The sequence below is a fragment of the Trachemys scripta genome, chromosome 3 (assembly GCF_013100865.1).
Source record: "Trachemys scripta elegans isolate TJP31775 chromosome 3, CAS_Tse_1.0, whole genome shotgun sequence".
NCBI lineage: Eukaryota > Metazoa > Chordata > Testudines > Emydidae > Trachemys > Trachemys scripta.
In genome coordinates, this window is record NC_048300.1 from 165035971 (window position 1) to 165056681 (window position 20711).

The window sequence follows — 20711 nt, forward strand, 5'->3', positions numbered from 1 at the left end:
TATCTTCAATGATTTAAAAGGCATACAGAGTGCACTTATAAAGTTTGTGGATGATTCCAAGCTGGGAGGGGTTGCAAGTGCTTTGGAGAATAGGATTAAAATTCAAAATGATGTGGACAAATGGAGAAATGGTCTGAAGTAAACAGGATGCAATTCAATAATGACAAATGCAAAGTATTCTTCTTATGAAGGAACAATTACACCTCTACCTCGATATAACGCTGTCCTCGGGAGCCAAAAAATCTTACCACGTTATAGGTGAAACCATGTTATATCGAACTTGCTTTGATCCGCCGGAGTGCGCAGCCCTGCCCCCCTGGAGCACTGCTTTACTGTGTTATATCCGAATTCATGTTATATCGGGTCGCGTTATATCGGGGTGGAGGAGTAGTTGCACACATACAAAATGGGAAATGACTGCCTGCGGAAAGGGATCTGGGTGTCATAGTGGGCCACAAGCTAAATATGAGTCAACAGTGTAACACTTTTGGGAAAAAAGTGAACATCATTCTGGGATGTACTAGCAGGAGTGTTGTAAGCAAGACACAAAAAGTAATGCTCTACTCTGCACTGATTTGGCCTCAACTGTAGTACTGTGTCCAGTTCTGGGCACATTTCAGGAAAGATGTGGACAAATTGGAGAAAGTTCAAAGAAGAGCAAAAGAAAAATGACTGAAGGTCTAGAGAACATGATCTGTGAGGGAAGATTGAAAAAACTGGGTTTGTTTAGTCTGGAGAAGAGAAGATGGAGAGACGACAATACTTTTCAAGTAAATAAGAGGTTGTTACAAGGAGGAGGGAGGAAATTAGTTCTTGTTAATCTCTGAGGATAGGACATGAAGCAATGGGCTTAAATTGCAGCAAGGACGGTTTAGGTTGGACATTAGGAAAAACTTCCTGACTGTCAGGGTAGTTAAGATGTGGAATACATTGCCTATGGAGGTTGTGGAATCTCCATCATTGGAGATTTTTAAGAGGTTAGACAAATGTGTGTAAGGGATGGTCTAGATAATACTTAGCCCTGCCATGAGTGCAGGGGACTGGACTAGATGACCTCTCTAGGTCCCTTTCAGTCCTACGATTCATCAGGACTACTCATGACAGCAAGCTCTACACCCACAAGGATCAGGCCTTAGGGATAGAAAACAAAATACCCACTGCAAACGTGGTCAAGAGCTGAAGAGAAAAGGAAAGACCTATTGGCTATATTAGATTAGCAACTGAACTACATCAGGAAAGATGGCTCAAGTGGAGTGAATGAGTTAAAAATAAATTAGACATAACTTTTATAACAAACATATGTATGCTTATTGTGACTCATCTTACTGTACTTCAACCACACTATTCTCTTTTCTTGTATATACTGTACCACCTTCCCTTTTGCTGCTTACATAAGATAATAATTTTGTACTGTCAATTCTGCTCATCTTTAATAAAAAAATAGAAACTAAGAATCCACAGTGGCATCAACAAAAATAAATGGGGAAACTGTGGGCTAGAAATGGAATAGAGCAACAAAAATGGAAAGTATTTCTTAAAAATAACTGGTCAGTCAATTTTCAAAAAGGGGGAAGAAGTCAGGGACAGATGAATGAAGCAGATATTTGTGACACCAAAATGGCCAATCAATTTATACCTAGAGCCAGGAGCACCACCAAACATACTCCGTCTCCATCCCCCTTTTATTTCTTGTCTGTCTGCTGCATCTTCAGTTTTGGCTTTGCTGCTGGTTTTACTGTTAGCTATTAAAGGATATGCAGAAGAATATGCACGTAATATCCCCCTCCCACCCAGCAGTGCACGAGGGCTGTCATAATACTTGTTCATGAGACAGGAATTGCAACTATTAACAAAACAATTAAACTGGCTACACAGAAAGTGCTGCCAAATACACAATAAGCAAGCTCCGCTGTAATATTTTAGTTATAGTAATCTTAGATGTTCCTTGTAACAATAGCAAGTACAAAGTTTCCAGACGAAGACATGATTTCCAAGGTGAAAATGTTCCATCTAGTCACGATGGTCAAGAGCCAGAATGGCAGATCATAGACATTTGGGATCCCAGAAAATCACCATCATATAGGTTAAAATCCACTTTGAACCCACCCAGGTGTAGCGCTAAGAACTTAAGGTTCTTCTGAAGATGGAATAATAAAAGGAAAAAATTAAAGGATTCTGGCTAAGATTATCAGTGAAAAACTGCAACATAAAAACATTTGAGAGAAGAGATAACAAGGTTTTATAGTGAAATGTCCAAATGCATATAAACGGCCTATGGGACCACTAAGAAAATAAGAAAAACACAATTATTATATAAAACTTCTTCCTTTATCAAGATTCTAGTCAGGAAAATATCAAAGTAGTTTTTGACAATTATATTTGAAAGGGATGGGGACTAAAATAATCTACAATTAAAACAGAATATAAAATAGCCATTAGAGAGAGGAGCCTAAAGCAGAAGAAACTCAACAATTTTGCAATGTTCCAAAAACTTGACAACTAACTTCATAACATCCTTTAAAACAAATGAAATGACACACAATAAGATGTATGCAGCAATCACTAACACCTCACTATTTTACCCGGATGAAAATGCAAGGTTAATGCTCAAACCATTGCTAGAGTGCATTGGCAGATCTTTCACTATAAAGAAAAGTTATAGTTGATAAGCAATAGTAAATAATTGCTCAACCTGTGCTTCAAGTTCATTTCCAAAATTGGCATTCCCAAAGGATAAATGAATAAAATGCATATGATTGCCACTCAGAAAAGTATATTTTATTTAAAACAAATCAAAAGAAGTGAAAACCTGCTGTTGATGCAATTTACAGAAAAAGAAAAGGACTGGTAACCAGCAGACATCTAATCTGAGTTGAGTCAGGAACTCACAGTGTGACCTTAAGCAAGTCCTTTGATCTCCTTATATCTCATTTAACTAAATCGTGAACCTAGATTCTGCTTTTAAGAGAAGCTTCTAAATGTAAGTAAATTATGATTGCTGACTCAAAAGATCAGATATTAGAATAAAACAATAGCTATGTGTGACTTCATGGTTGTCACTAGGTTGCACACCATGGCTACTTGGAACTCCACTACTGTGGTGGGAATAGACTACAGCAGCGGTTCTCAAACTTTAGCAACCCAAGGAACCACATTTTGATTTTAAAACTTTCAAGGACCCCCAAGCCCGCCTGCTCAGGCCTTGCCCCGCTCCCTTCCCTGCCCCTTCTCTGTGAGGCCCTTCTTCCCGCTCACTCTCCCCCACCCTCTCTCACATTCACCAGGCTGGGGCAGGAGGTTGAGGTGCAGGAGTGGGTGCAGGCTCTAGGAGAGAGATTGGGTGTGGGGTGCAGGCTCTGGGCTGGGACAGGGATTTGGGGTGGGGGAGGAGTTGAGGCGTGTAGGGCTTACCTCAGGTGGCTCCCGAAGTGACCAGCACATCCCTCTGGCAGCGGCTCCCAGGTGGGCGGGCCAGTGGTCTCCGTGCGCTGCCCCTGCCCACAGGCACCACCCCCGCAGCTCCCATTGGCCTCAGTTCCTGGCCAATGGGAGCTGTGGAGTCGGTGCTTGGCGCGGAGGCAGCATGCAAAGACCACCTGTCACACACACACCCTCCGCTGCAGGGACATGCTGGCCACTTCCGGGAGTGGCATGGAGCCAGGGAACGTAGGAAGCCTGTTCCCCGGCATGCTGGGAGTGTGGAGGAGGAGTTGAGGAAGGGAGGGGAAGGAGTTTTTCAGCGGGGCCCACAGACCACTTGGATTACCCTCGGGGACCCCCAGGGTCCACAGACCCCAGTTTGAGAAATGCTGGGCTACAGACTTGCCTGCTTCAAAAGCACAGGCCCACACCACTTGAACTAATGGAGACTCTCTTAGCAGTAGACAATCTATAAGACACAACAAGATCCTTTTCACTAACTTCAGTGAGCCTTGGATCAGGTGTTACACACAGTAGAGTGCACTAGTACACATACAACCTAGCTATTCATTACTATTAATCATGGACTGTATCTTCTAAACCAAGCATACCATATATATATATTACTGCACCAACAAATTAAAAATTCTGTGCACAATATTTTACAATTCTGCAAATTTTATTTTTCAAATAAATGTGGAGGCTCCAGCATAGCGTTGGGGAGCACATGCCACTGGCTGCACAGAGGTGGGAGATCACTGTGCAGCTGCCCCCTGGGATATGGACTCAGCAGTGATGCTGCACCCAACCCTGACCTAGCACAAGGACCAGGCCTGCCCCAGAAACACCCCAGGGCCCTTCCCCTCCATGCCAGGTGCACCAGTTGTGGGCAGGCAGGATTAGTGTGGGAGGGATTCAGGGGTGGGTTGAAAGGGTTCTGTGTGGAGCAATCTGGGTGAGGGCAGCTCAGTGGGGGATCCAGGACTGGGGAGACCTGGATGCACAGGGGCTTGTTGGGGGATTCTGGGTGCCATGGTAATGGGACTCTGCAGAGGAGTCCAGGTGAAGGTGGTTGAGGCTAAGCAGGTGGGACCTGGGGGGGGAGACAGAGCTCAGCAGGGGGTTCTGGGTGTGGGGGGGGTCAGTGGAATGGATGCCAATGCTGTGGGATTGGGGCTCAGTGGGGTAGGGATCTGTGTGCAGGTTACTCATTGGGTCATGCAGGTATAGGGGGAGTGGGGCTCATCAGGGAGGGTTCTGAGTGTGGGGGGTGAGGCTTGGGTATGAGGGAATCTGGATGAATGGGGGTTGGGCAAATGGGGGAGCAGCACCCTGTACAGGGATCCTCCTCCTGCAGCTAAGGAATTATGGGTGCAGGAAGCAGGGGGTGGAAGTTTGCAGAGCTTCCTGCAGCTGGGGGAGAAATCTGGAGGTGGGTCTCACTTGGTCCTGGATGCTGTGCAGGGGAAGAGGAAGTCCCGTCCTCCCCAGCCCAGCCGGGACTAGCAGCTGAGCCTGGCACAAGGAGGAGCCACCAACCGGGTCTTCCCCAGTCCTGCCCCCCGCCGCACAGTGTTTTATCTCTCTGACGGCTTCCCTGGGCCAAAGAAACATACTGCTGGGGAGGGTCACATGACTGCTTGTGTAACTTCCCTTTGCTTCCCCCATCAGAAATTCAGTTTTCCATGAGAAAGCAAAGAAATCTGCGGGGGACATAAATGCTGTGTATGTGCAGTGGTGCAGAATTCCCCCAGGAATAATATAGTTTTATGCAGCTCCATACAGGGTCTGATTCAGAATATAGTGATATCAATGGGATTCTTTTATTGATTTGTTATTAAACTTTATGTTGTCATTTGTCCCAGCCATACCATGGGCCCAATCCTGTCCCCAGTGAAATTAACAGAACATTTCCTTTAGCTTCAATGGAAGCAGAAGTCCCCATGTATTTAAATGAATTTATTTAGTAAGAAATTCTCATTCTTGACCTTTTGGGACTGACAAAAAAACATGTACCTTGTCATAACATTTTAGTCACATAGTTCACATTGAAGACTAACCTCAGGTTGTACTTATATATTTATTTTATTTTCATAATGAAAAATAGCACTGTTCAGGTTGCATTAAGTTGATTAATGGATTACCAGGTATCTGTTGGTATAAGCAGGAACCGTGGTTACACTTTTCCAAAATGTTTTTGGAATTCATACTGAAAATGATTTCACAACAGTCACAGAATTATATCTAATGAAGCTGGTAAAATTGTTCAAATACATTTCAACTTCCTTTGAATTTTGCATTTTCTATAGTTTACTCGGGGAACTTAACCTTTTTGAAAAATTCCATGATCTGTGAATGCATAGCCTTAGAAACACAGAATTAGAGAAATGTAGGACTAAAAAGGACCTTACAAAATCATCAAGTCCAGCCCCATGAGCTGAGGTACAACCGAGTACAGTAACTTGGACCATCCATGACAGGTTTTTGTCCAACATGTTCTTAAAACTTCCAATGACAGAGATTCTACAATCTCTCTTGGATGCCTATTCCAGTACTTAACTACCCTTATACTTAGAAAGTTTTTCTTAATCTCCCTTGCTGATGATTAAGCTATTATTTCCTGTCCTATCTACAGTGGACATGGAGAACAACTGATCAGTCCTCTTTATAATACCTCTTATCATATTTGAAGACTGAGGGAGGACCTAATAACAGTCTTCTTTTCTCAAGGCTAAACATGACCAGATTTTTTTTTTTAAATCTTTCCTTATCCTTCAGGTTTTCTAAACCTTATATCCGTTTTGTTGTTCTCCTCTGGACTCTCTCCAATTTGTCCTCAACTTCCCTGATTTCTGGTGCCGAGAACTGTATACAGCACTTCAGCTGAGGCCCCACCAGTGCTGTACAGAGCAGGACAATTATCTCCCTTGTCTTACATATGACACTCCTAATAATACACTCCACAATATTAACCTCATTTGCAACTGCATCACATTATTGACTCATTCAGTTTGTGATCCACCATAGCCCCCAGATCCTTTTCAGCAGTACTATCGCCTAGTCACCATTCCTCTTTTTGTAGCTGTGCATTTGATTTTTCCTTCCTGGGTCCTTTGCATTTATCTTTACTGAATTTCACCTTGTTGAATTCCGACCAATTCTCCAATTTATGATGGTTCTTTTGAATTCTAATCCTGTCCCCCAATATGCTTGCAATCCCTCTGATCTTAATGTCATCTGCAAATTTATATGCACAATCACCACTCCATTATGCAAGTCATTAATGAAAATATTGACTAGTACCAGACCCAGAACTGACCCCTGCAGTACCCACTATACACACCCTCTCAGCATGAGAGTGAAATTGGACAGCAATGCTGATGGGTATTGACCAGATAATCTAAAATTCTAGAAGGACAAGATTGTATCAGTATTCTAAGTACATTAGCAAGGACCCCAATGATACTGAAAAACTGTTAGAAATTAATATTGCCATGAGAAATGAACATCCATGAGTACCCATGCCAGAATAACCACAGCAACATTAGAGATAGAAATAGACGGTGGGAGAGAGACATGGGAGGAGTCTAGAAATAAAGAGATTGGCCTGAAAAAGAAAGAAGGAAGGACAACTTGTCATCAAGGAGATTGATTGGTTCTTGGGAGGAATCCTTCAGTGCCATAGGCAAAAAACAAAGGGTCTAGAATAGCCAGACTGAATCTTTAAACAGCAACAGTTAGAAGCTGAAGAAAACCAGACAAGGCTGGGGAATATAAAAGAGAAAAAGAGAACAAGTGTGGATTGATGTAGGGGACATATTTACTCTGCATGCAGTGTTTTAGATTCTGTCCTAAGTGATGTGATGGTAGATCATCTGCAATGTTCAAATAACTACTCCAGGCCTGTGTTCTACTAATATACTCACGTAGTTTAGAAATGCCATAAAGAAAATCCATTGATACACTATGACTAGGGATTTTAAAAAGCATTAAGAGTATAGGCCCAGCATGAATGAATAGCTAACTTAGATACGCATACAAAATGAGGTGCTGATAAAACTTGGCCCAGGAGCCTACCTAAGAGACAAGATGGTAATATTATAGACCAAAGTTTGTGGGGCTGACTAAGGCATTTATATTCTCTGGGAGGATAGGGATCTCAGAATTGGCAATGGTACTGTTGTGGGATTCTCTACTCACCTCTGGGGCACCTCCATATGGCTGCATCTGGGGAATAGTTCCATCCAGTCGGACAACCCTCTCTATCTCTTGTTCATGCTGTGGCCTCTCTCACATTCCAGGAGTTGTAGTACTTCCTCTTTGAGACCCGGGATGCTCCCTTTTCATGGCTTGGTCCTCTGGCCAGATCACTATAGTTTTCCCCATCTGGGATATCAGTCCCACTAGACTGGCTAACCAAGTATCATCCCCAGCAGTCCTCCACTTCAAGGCTATGCCACTTCCTTATGGAGTAGTAGGGGAACCTGGACCCACCCTCTACTCCAGGGGCTCTACAATCAGCAGTCAAGGTCTGCTCTATCCCAAATGCTGCCATTTTCCCTGCTACTTCCTATTCTGCATCTAGCAGCTTCATTCTCCACCACCTCTCTGGGTAACCCTTCTTTCAGGGCCTGGATCCCAGAGTGTCTCCCACTGTGTTTCTTCCTTTCCCTGTTTAAGTCCAGAGAATGACTGTAAGCTTTCACCCTGAAGCCTCCGTTGGTCCTCAGTTCCTGGCCATATATCAGCCCCACCTGCTCCTACACAGCTCGGCTCCATCCTCAAACACTGCTCGCCTATCAAACCTAACCTTCCCTCAGGTGTGGCTTATCAGATTATTTAACCTGTTCTGAGCCACATTAACCCTTTCCAGGCTGTATGGGGTGAACACCCCATCAGAGGTGCAAACAAGAAAGGGAAGCAATAAGCACAACTCTGTTGAAATCAGTGGAGATACTTGACTGAGGTAAATTGGTGTATCTGGCCCAGCCTCTGCCAATTTGCAAATGATAATACAATTAGAGACAGAAGCAATAATTTAAAAGAATGCAATCAGATTCAAAAGGGTTTGGATTATTTTTGTGATTGGATGAACAGATGGTGAATGCAGTTTAATGCAGAAAAATGTGAGATAATTAGCATGGAAGCCAGGCATCAAGTTAGAGAATATGTACTAAATGGAAATCTCATCCTGCATGCTGATGAAGAAAAGAATTTGGGGGCTATTGTGAACAAATAATTGAAACTATCAGACCAGTTCACAGCTGCTGTAAGAGGCAAGATGATAATAGGTTATATTAATAGATGCAATATGAAATAAAAGAGGTTATATTATTAATGCCTAACACACTTGTTAAGAACCATCTGGAATGTATAGATCTGGCAAGGGCTGAAGTGGGTAGAGAGGAAGTGGTGTTACTGACCAAAAGCACAATCCTGCCAACCGATCCACAAGTGCATGTTTTTATTCCTGTGCAGAGTCCCATTGAAATCAACAGGGCTCCATCTTTGCAAGATTCATATTCCCACTATTACTTATTTGCCACACACATCTTCTCCAGTATCACTGCTTATCTGATGGTTTGGTAGATGATAGGAGCAGCAATTGGGGGTGGAGGATCTGGGAGATGCCTCTGGAAATGCAAGGCATTTTAGGTCCTGGATCCTGTAAACTCTTACCAATGTGAGTAGCTTAATCATCTCACCAAAGTGAGCAATGTTAGTCATAACACATGTGAGTCAAGTTAGTTGTGTAGGTGTTTGCAGGATGGACTGGGTACTTTATACAAAGATTGCCTTAGAATATTGAGTTTTGGTCCAGTCTTGCACCAACAATGGAAATCATTTGGAGTTTTGACACAGATTTCATTGTCACTATGTTAATTATGTGATTTAACACTGACTTTATCAATCATTATATTAATGATAATTTGATCAGAGAATTTGATTACATTAAACTATAATATTTATAAAAGTTTCCTTTAATTGTGTTTGATTCTTTGTATTTTAATAAACTATGTTAAATGATCAGCATTTGATTTGATATCTTATCCAATTCAAGACCACAGATAGGAGAAATCTATGCCAAGATCCAAGATAGCTTGTTTATATTCTCAAACAATTTCAGTATTGATAGTGTGCATAGCTCTAAAAACAATTGGAAATAAGAATTTTCTCATCGTAATTCCCCATTTTATCCAAAGAAGAAATATTCTGGAAAAAAAAAAAAAACAGAAGAGTCAAGTGAAATATGTTTCTTATAGACATTTGTTAAGATAAAAGCCTCCAATCCTGCAGTGTGATCTGCCCACCCAGCCCCTTACACCTACACAGAGTAACATTGACTTTTTAAACATTTTTTATTAATCAAGATTGAGAATCTTTGGCCCAGAATTTTAGGAAAACTGCAAATCTTTAAATTATTGAATTTCAGCATATTTTCAAAGGGCTTGCTTGTCTTTTGGCTTACATTCCCCCACAAGGCTGTAAGGAAGAGTAAAACCTTCCCCTTATGTTTCTCTAGGGGTTACGTAGATCTTGGGTTCAGATGTGCAGGAGCAAACAGATGCTTTATGCCTTCTACTTCCCACCTGCTCCTTCCCCATACCTAGAGCAAGTGAGTGGGAAGTGAGTGGAGCCTTGTCTTCATGTACCAATGCACTGGGGATCAGTGGACATGAACCAACATGGGGCAGAGTAATAATTTGCAGCAGGTATTGTCCACTATTCTTCAACTATTGCTGCACCTACGCAACCAAGTTAGTTAAAAAAAACATGAGAATTTCCATGTCAGGGGAAATTTCAATATTTTGACATTTGTTTTCATCCTGAATTGAGACATAGTCAAAATGTCATTTTTTTGTGGAATTAAACATTTGACATTCCTAAATTGAACTACACTGAAACATTTCATTTTGGCTCAGTGCAACATGGAACTGAGTCTGTTTGTGTTGCCACAGTGCCTCATTGGAGTTGTGGTTCAGGTGCCTCAAGCCCCCATTCTCTTCTATAGGCTGGGCTTCCTAGCTAGACTACATCTTCCATGATGCACCAGACATGCGACTCCTATAATGTGCCACAGCATTCTGAAAAACTGTAGGTCAACCAGAGAGTCTGGCCAATAGATAGAATGGGGGCATGAGGCATCTGAACTACAAATCCCATGAGGTGCCAGAGCTATTAAGGGGGATACAGTTCAATATTGAATTGACTCAGAACAAAACATTTCAACTTAATTCAAGGAACTAAAATATTCTGATTTGGGTTGACCGAACCAAAAATGGAATGACTACATTTAGACTTTTCTGATGGGGGGGAAAATTTCAGAAAAATCAAAATTTATCTGGGGAAAAATGTGAGTCTGCAGAAATAGCATTTTCTGAAAGAAAGAAAGAAAGAAAGAAAGAAAGAAAGAAAGAAAGAAAGAAAGAAAGATGATAGATGGAAATTCCTGAGCAGTTCTATTACACCATAATCACCCTTCCATAAAGTATGGAGAATACAATCTACTCCATGTGCAATAAGTTCTGAATTCAATTAAGCGTGGCCAATACAAATCCACGTTTCTGCCATCCCACAAGAACATTTATACAGTATAATTGCCCTTTTGATTAAACTCTTCGTTTTTTCTAAATTAATTATCGTCTTATGCACAGATGGGGAAGCAGGATACAATTTTTAATATAAAAATATGTATTGGAAAAAAAATTCCTTGTGGCCATTACAGGCTACCTTGTTTGTTTATTATACTTCCACCTTGGGCAATCAAAGCAAGGCTTTCTCCTTTCTACTGGTCACTACCCAAGTCTGTCACCCATTTTCTCTCTCCACTGACCTGGACTGTTCTCAAATGGAAAAGCAAACTCCTCTTCCTCATGGACTAAGGTCAGTGACAAGGAGCAGAGTTTTTGACTACTATAAAAATACATTCAGACATTTAAAATCTACCCATAAAAGAACCTCAGATGCATTATAATGCCCTTTTAAGTGCTCCCTTACTTGTCTCCATTAGATATTATGAAGTGATGGGGTTTGATGTTTGGTTTGTTTTGTTTTGTCAGGGCAATTTATTGCTGAATAGTTTTTCAAAGAAAAAAGAGTAATTATGAACTGGACCTAGTGGGTGTTTGAGGCTAGAGATGTTATGATTTTGATTCTAAGAATATATGTGAAAACGCACTATTAGTTAGTAATTCATATGTGTGTGTAAATGGTTTCTGGACTAGTCTCGCTGACAGTCTGTTGTGTACAGCCCATTGTAAGCAGGATGTGGAGTTGCAATACCCCAACAGGAGCAATGGGAGGCAAAAATGCCAGTGTGACATGAGTGAGGAGCTCACCTATTTCTAACAGGTTCATGCGCGGGGTATGATGTGAAGTGGAAGCCAGGGCACAGGGTACAAAGCAATCCCTGCACTCTCCTCTGCACAGAGACTGAAATTATCACTGGCCCTGATGAGAGCTATGTGAAGGCTCCTTGCACCCTCCCCAACCTATGCACCTGCATAAGTCAGACAGTATCTGTTGTTAAGTGAACACATTCTTCTCACACTTTCATGCTAACTTGGAACTGAAGTAAACAAAAACATTTCCACAGACTTAACATCGATTAAATGTGTCTTATTGGTAGCTCCAAAGACATTTTTAATCTCTTGCATTTAAGCTTTTGTAGCTCCCTAACTTCTGCTCCCCCATTGATTATTCCTCAAATATATAGTTATAGTCTTTTTAAAAAAAGAATATTCATTCATTGGAAATTACTACATTTGACAAATACAACTGAGGTGCAGAAGCTCTCTCTCTCTCGCTCTCTCTCCTTCAGCTACAGATCTGATCTTTATTAAAATTGATTAAAGAAAACACCTTTGAAGGAGGTGGGAATGGTTTCTCTGTCCCTGCGCCTGTGTTGTCTATCAACTCAGTCTCTTCTGATGAGAGTTTGTGTGTGTTTGTGAAGAGCGGGGTGACGGATTGGCTGGCAAAAAACGCTTTCGGTAAGACATTTGTAGACAATTATCCTCTTTGCTCAAAAATCCCACCTTTCTAGGAGAGTTTAATCTTATTATACCTATTTGTTTAATCTTTCATTATGAAGGAAAAACAATGCAGTTACAAATCAACTGACATCACATTTATAAGTTAGATCACATTGGCTGGAAAGATAAAGTGTTTATGTGAAAAACATTAAGACAAAGCTTAGTTAATGCAGGCATGTGGAAAATACATTAAGATGTATTAGAAGGTAAAATGATGTATAGGGACTCTTATCTAGAATTCACAGTGGCAATCTCATATCCCTTGCCAATTTAGAAAAAAAAATAAGACAATAGTAAGTTCAAAAATTCTGGCCATTTAAAAACATTCATGCTACAATATAAACCCCCCGAAATGAAACCATTCTCAGCCAGTTATCACTTTACCCCTCCTCAGATTTCCATGGGATTTGCAGCATGTCCAAAGAGTTAACAGATCTGAGCTCTGGCAGACCACTGGGAAAGCAATTCTAAATGAAAGGCAGGACTGCCCGAGGGGGGCCGGAGGGGGGGGGCGGGTAAGTGGGGCAATTTGCCCCAGGCCCCGCAGGGTCCCCCACAAGAATATAGTATTCTATAGTATTGCAACTTTTTTTATGCAAGGGGCCCCCGAAATTGCTTTGCCCCGGGCCCCCTGAATCCTCTGGGCAATCCTGATGAAAGGAGCCTTTCACAGAGAACTCCCTGCCAGCAGCCCCCCCTGTTTAAACTGAAGGGGCTCCAGTTTGAGAGTGTCTATTCTGATTGCAACCATGGAAGGGTGGCACACAGGCAGAGGTGGCAGCCAGTGAGGATTACAGACCGTGGGTGTAATATGCTCTTTCTGTGAAGCTCCTCTGCTAAAAAAGCAGGTAGCCTCATTCTGCACCAGCTTCAAATTCTGAACTGTCTTAAGGTGCAGCCCAGGGAAGAGCCCACTGCAGAAAGGCACCATTGCAGGGTCTGTATCTGGAAGGAAAAGGGGGCACAGTACTTGAATTATAAATCTGCAGGGATTAAGGCCCAAATCCTCTCCCTACAGTACAAGTGCTAATTGGCTAAAAAAGGCAGTTTGCATGGATTAAGGGCAGGCTGTTAAGACCCTATTCATGAGGTAGAATTGCATCTCCCTGTGCATTGCAGGGCTGTATTCCATGAAAGGTCCATCCTAGCAAGATGAAGGAAGTGGGGTTTAGAAGAAAGCACAAAGAAGTATGGAACTCTGCAAACCAACCAAACCTCCCATGTGTGGAGGACATGGTCACTGTGGAGGCTATTATAGCCAAAGGATGGCAGTAGAATCTCCACTGGCATTCTGTGGTCTGGGAGTGGAGGGAGGATTCCCCATCCTGATACAAAATAATATGTTGGAACTCTGAGGTACTTCTAACAGCTGCTATTTAATATATATATATATATATTATTATTATTATTATTCACTTTCTTGCAATCCCACAGAACTAGTAGCAGGAGCTTCTTCTCACTGGAAAGTCTATTTGGGAGCAATAAGTAACATCAAAGGCTAAATGGGAGTTTTGTCTAAATAGAGACATCTGGATTTTGACCAAATTACTAATACAAATATCAAAACTATCCTATTTCTGTGTTTTAAACTAAAATATGCTATCTGGCTATATCAGAAAGATGAGGATAATCCCAGTCCACCTTCTTATTTTGCTTTTTTGTTATAATTTGTGAGCCTGGCACACTAGAAGACAGTAGATTATTTCACTTGGCATGTGCACCATAATAGTTCAATAGCTGCAATATACACATTCTACATTCCTTACTCAAATGAATGACACAAAGATTGGCTGTCATATGTGAAGTCAGTGAACATAACATGCCAAAGACATCAGAACAAAGGAGATAATTTGCAGATGTTAGTTATGTGAGAATAACAGTGATATTTTATCACTGCAGAGTCAGAACAATAGAACTAATTTGCAAGATAAAGTTTGAGACAGAAGCTAGAAAAATGGTATTTTAAATCACAGTTAGAATCTTAAATTTGTGATTTTTACTTTCTGGGAGATTGGTATGATTCACTGTGAAAAGATGAGGCTAGATTAGATATTCTCCTCCTCCATCCAGCAGTACTTTGCTGACTAGATGCACAGGGGGCACTATTAGGTGACTGCCTGGAAATTTAGAAAAACAGCAATCATGTCGAAGTTCATGAACCTCTGAGCAAGTCAGTTCAAGTTTGGATAGGAATGCATGGCAAAGCTTCACCTCCTTTTTTATATTTCCCTCCCCCTCTAAAGCACCCTTGGTGTCATGAAGACTCTGACTTCCAAAGACTACCAGGATAAGATCCTTCCTTAATTTCCCCGTGGCACAGAGATATCTGATAAGAAAAATAAAAATATTTACCTTCTTTCTTGCCTGGTGATTGATTACAGCTGGCTGGAAAGTAGGAAAAACCCCTTTCACAATGAATGTTGTGTTTATTGTTGGTTTTTTGGGGGGAAAAGAAAAGGAACAGATTGCTTTTTCTGACCTTCTCTATTTAGTATTGAAAAGAATGAGTTGGTATTGATTATGCTAAAAGGCAAGATATACCCAAGATTTTTCCTGGAAGTATTAAAAAAAATAGTCTTTTCCAAGTATAAAATTGAAAGAAGTAATCCTTTTAAATGTGATGAGCTGATGTCTTAGTGCATTTCCAAATGTACAGGAGTCCATATGAGGACAAATGCTGTGGCGTGGGTTCAAGACTGAGTCAGAAGGGAAAGTGCTAGTTTTGAGTTAACAAAACCATTTCCAGAAACACATGTATAGGGTCTCCTGTAAAAATATTGAGAGGCATGACTTACCCTACTTATTTTATGAGATTTCATAAATTAACCAACTGAAATGGTTGACATAGCTGTAGGATTAACAGATTAGAAAAAAATCACACTTTAATTTACATCATCACTTGATGAAGCTCAGGATATTATAGAGATACTCCTATTGCTTTTTCCTGGTAAGTATTATTTTTAAAACACTAAAAACCTGATCCTGCAACAGAATCCACATGGGCAGATCCCCATACAGGATAGGGGATTCTATCCTGGGAAGCAGTGACTCTGAAATAGATTTGGGGATCATGGTGGTTAATCAGCTGAACATGAGCTCCCAGGGCAACACTATGGACAAAAGGACAAACGCAATCCTTGGCTGCATAAATGGGAGAATCTTGAGCAGGAGTAGAGAGGTTATTTTACCTCTATTTGGCAATGGTGCAATCATTGCTGGAATACTGTGTCCAGTTCTGGAGTCCACAATTCATGAAGGTTGTTGAAAAATTGGAGAGGGTCAGAGAAGAGCTCTGAGAATGATTAAAGGAGTAGAAAATCTGTGTTATAGTGATAGACTCAAGAAACTTAATTTATTTTACCAAAGAGATGGTTAAGGAATGACTTGATTACAGTCTATAACAGGGATCGGCAATCTTTGGCATGCGGCCCGCCAAAGCAGGAAGCTTCCTGCAGCCCCCATTGGCCTGGAACGGCGAACCGCAGCCAGTCGGAGCCGCGATTGGCCGAACGTGTGGATGCGGCAGGTAAACAAGCCATCCCGGCCCACCATCCCTGGCGGGCCGCATGCCAAAGTTTGCAGATCCCTGGTCTAAAATAATGGGCTCTTCGATCTAGCAGACAAAGGTGTGACATGATCCAATGGTTGCAAGTAGAAGCTTGACAAATTGAGACTGGAAATAAGGCGTATATTTTTAACAGTGAGAGTAATTAACCGCTGGAACAATTTACCAAGGGTCATGGTAGAGTTGCCATCACTGACAATTTTTAAATTAACATGTTTTTTCTAAAAGATGTGCTCTTGGATTATTTTGGGGAAGTTCTGTAGCCTGTGTTATACAGGAGGTTAGACTAGATGATCAGAGTGGTCCCTTCTGGCCTTGGAATCAATGAATCTGTACCTAACACAGAGTTTGTTGCAGAATTAAAGCCTGAAACAGTATCACATAAAATAAATATGAAAGCAAGCTCTGTGGTAATTTGGTGAATAGTTAACTTTCTAATTTATTTATTTAATCCTACTCATGTCAGTATACAGCATCTTCAATTAGACGTTGCTACGGAAGGAAGATGCATGAAAATCAGTGAAATAAACCTTTTGGGGGTTTTGGTGGGGAGGAAAGGTTAATCAGAAGGGTTGCCTTAAGACTGCTAAGGCTATATTAATACTATTACACAGTATAGTATTTCACAGAAAATCATTAGTGATTACTTGCAGCAAGGAAGATTCTACAGAAAAGAAGCTGTACTACATATGATCAGTATAAAGACAGTTTCACGATGATATTCCTACTGATATACAGAACATTCTCCGTTCTTTCTGTTAGGACTTCTCATTAGCCTAATGAGCTCAAAAAGGAAATAAACATAAAACAACACTATTAGGATATAAAACAACACCCTTGACATCTAAAAATGTGGGCTGTTCAAGTCTGTTTTGGCAAACTAAAAGCAAAATGCACATTACAAGTGATAACAATTCATCCTTTGAAAGGTTACCAAAGGTTTCACGTGCTGCAGACATACTAGAAATCTTATAAATGTAGGGCTAAAAGGGATCTCAAGAGGTCATTTAGACCAGCGGCTCTCAAACTGGGGTCCGCAGACAGGCAGTCCTTAGAGACCATACAGGAGTCCGTAAAATCATCTCACTGACAGAGGATGGATCATTTGATGATTACCTGTTCTGTTCATTCCCGCTGAAACACTTGGCATTGCCCACTGTGGAAAGACAAGATACTGGGCTAGATGGACCATTGGTCTGACCCAGTATGGACATTCTTATGTTCTTATCTGCTGGGTGGCCCACTGAGGTGAGTCAAGGGGTGGGAGTAGTGCTCTCTCCCCAAGCCCCACTGTGTGGGGCTGGCCTGAACCCCCCTGGTGTCGCCGCCGCTCACCCCCTGCGTCACTGCTCGCCCCCTGAAAATGCCTCCGTGTCCCCCCATAGGGAATGTTCGGGGGGGAGTGGCGATGCCAGGCGGCGCGGGCTGGCCACACACAGCGGATGGGAGTGCCTATGGGGGGATGCGGAGGAACGGTTGGGGGCAAGTGGCAACACAAGGGAGGTTGGGGCAGGAGCACCACCTCCACTCCCTGACTCACCTCAGTGGGCCACCCACCCTGTCTGAGTTGGGGAGGGGGCACAACTAAAAATTGCAGGATCACTACTGAAGAGAGATCTTCCTGTGGCATCAGATGGGGTGGCCTCACAGCCATTGACTCCAAGAGAAGGTAGCAGCTAGCTAAGGTGACACCCCACTGCTCTGCCCTGATACATCAGCACTTCAGGGAGCAGTAAGAAGTAGGCACACCCATCTCGCGGATATCTGTAAGTACTCTGATACCCTTTCTTAAAGCATTAATAACATTTATATGAAGTACACATATACTTTTTTCAATCAGTTTCTCAGTTGGGGGTCTGTGATTAACATTGCATTTGAAAAGGGATCCATCAACAAAAAATGTTGGAGAACCTCTGATCTAGACCATCCTCCCATGCTGAGGCAGGACCAAGAATATACATAGAAATCCCTGTCAGGTGTTTGTCTAACATGTTCTTAAAAACCTCCAGTAATGGGGATTCTATAACCTCCCTTGGTAAACTATTCCAATACTTAACTGCCCTTATATTTAAGCTTTTTCTAATATCTAACTTAAATCACCCTTGCTGCAGATTAAACCCATTACTTCTTATCCTACCTTCAGTGGACATGGAGAAAAATTGATCAGGGTCCTCTTTATAATATCTCTTAACTTATTTGAAGGCTGTTAGCAGTCCTCCCTCCCTCATCCCAGTTTCAAAGATTCATAGGCTTTAAGGTCAGAAGGGACCATCGTGATCATTTAGTCACTGCAAGACACAGAACCTCACCCACCCACTCCTGCAATAGACCCCTAACCTCTGGCCGAGTTACTGAAGTCCTCAAACCATGGTTAAAGATTTCAAGTTACAGAGAATTCACCATTTACACCAGTTTAAACCTTCAAGTGCCCTGTGTCCCATGCTGCAGAGGAAGGTGAAAACCCCCTGGGGTCTCTGCAAATCTGACCTGAGAGGAAATTCCTTCCTGACCCCAATTTTGGTGATTAGTTAGATCCTGAGCATGTGGGCAACACCCACCAGGCAGATATCTGGGAAAGAATTCTCTGTAGTAACTCAAAGCAGTCACCATCTAGTGTCCCATCTCCACCTGCTGGGGATTTTTGCTACTAGCAGTCACCAGTGGGCCAAATGCCATCATAAGCAATCCCAGCATACCATTCCCTCCATAAACTTAACATAACTCAGTCTTGAAGCCAATTAGGTTTTTTGCCCCCACTGCTTCCCTTGGAAGGCTGTTCCAGAACTTCACTCCTCTGATGGTTAGAAACCTTCGCCTAATTCCGAGCCTAAGCTTGTTGATGGCCAGTTTATATCAATTTGTTCTTCTGTCCACATTGGCACTTAACTTAAATAACTCCTCTCCCTCCCTGATATTTATCTCTCTGATGTATTTAGAGAGAGCAATCATATTTCTTAGGCTTGGTCTACACTACCCCCCTAATTCGAACTAAGGTACGCAACTTCAGCTACGTGAATAACGTAGCTGAAGTTCGAAGTACCTTAGTTCGAATTAGTTCGAACTTACCTTGGTCCACACGCGGCAGGCAGGCTCCCCCGTCGACTCCGCGGTACTCCTCTCGGCGAGCTGGAGTACCGCAGTCGACGGCGAGCACTTCCGGGTTCGACTTATCACGTCCAGACTAGACGCGATAAGTCGAACCCAGAAGTTCGATTTCCAGCCGTCGAACTACCGGGTAAGTGTAGCCAAGGCCATAGTCCTCTTTTCTCAAGACTAAGCATACCCAGTTTTTCAAACTTTTCCTGATAGGTCAAGTTTTCTAAACCTGTTATCATTTTTGTTGCTCTCCTCTGAACTCTCTCCAATTTGTCCGTATCCTTCTTAAAGTCTGGTCAAAACTAAAACTGGACCCAATTCTCCAGATGAGGCCTCACCAGTGTCAAGTAAAGAGGAACAATTACCTCCTATGTCTTATACACGACACTCCTGTTAATGCATCCCAGAATGATATTTGCCTTTTTTGCCACTGAATCTCATTGTTGGCTAATAATCAGTTTGTGATCCACTATTAAACCCAGATCCCTTTTTTCCTACAGTGCTACTGCCTAGTCAGTTATTCCACATTCTGTATTTGTGCATTTGATTTTCCCTTCCTAAGTATAATACTTTACGTTTGTCGCTATTGAATTTCATCTTGTTGTTTTCAGACCAATTCTCTTATTTATCAAAGTCATTTTGAATTCTAATCCTGTTCTCTAAAATGCATGCAGTTCTTCCTAGGTTGGTGTCATCCATATATTTTATAAATATATTTTCCACTCCATTACCCAGGTGTACTGAGACAGCATGGCCTCCCTCCAAGACTGACAGGGAGAAATCATTCTCCACTGCCACGTGGGCAGAGACAGACAAGCCACGCCCCCATGCTGGAAGCAGGGGGACGGGACAGGACATTTAAAAGGTGGGCTCTGAACTCAGTTGTGAGAAAGCCAGGAAAGGAAGCAGATATCTCTCATCTGCTGCCAAGCCCTGTGCCTGAGACTGAGCTCTACAGAACAGAGGACCCAGAGGAGGTGGCGAGATCGTCAGTCTAAGTCAGCATATTTTGGTGGGATCCCCACTGACTCAGTCATGGAACCCTCTGTCACTGTCAGGGCCCTGGGCTGGGACCCAGTGGAGTAGGGTGGGCCCGGGTCCCCCTAATGCCTGCTGCCAGCTCACCCTTGGGGGCAGCAGCCTACCCACCTTAGGCCAGATGACCTGTGTTGGCTTGTTGCTTTGCCCCACCCAGAGGTGCCAGACCTCTGAGACTGCTAATTCCCTTGTGAAGCATTGTACTTCTAGGCACAATGGAGGGGTGTATGTGGCCTCACTCCAAGACTGAAGGGGAGGTTATGGTCACAAATCATTACACATTAATCAAAATATTGACTAGTACCAGATCCCGGACAGGCCCCTGTGGAACCCCACTAGTTACATACTCCCAGTTTGACAGTGAACCATTAATAAGTATTCTTTTGAGTACAGTTTTTCAACCTGTTGTGCACTCACATTACAGTAATTTAATCTAGATCACATTTCCCTAGTTCGCTTATTAAAAATCATGTGGGACTGTGTCAAAAACCTTACTAAAATCAAATCTACTGCTTCCCTCCTTTGACAGGGTCACTGGCCTAGTAGATGAAGGATGA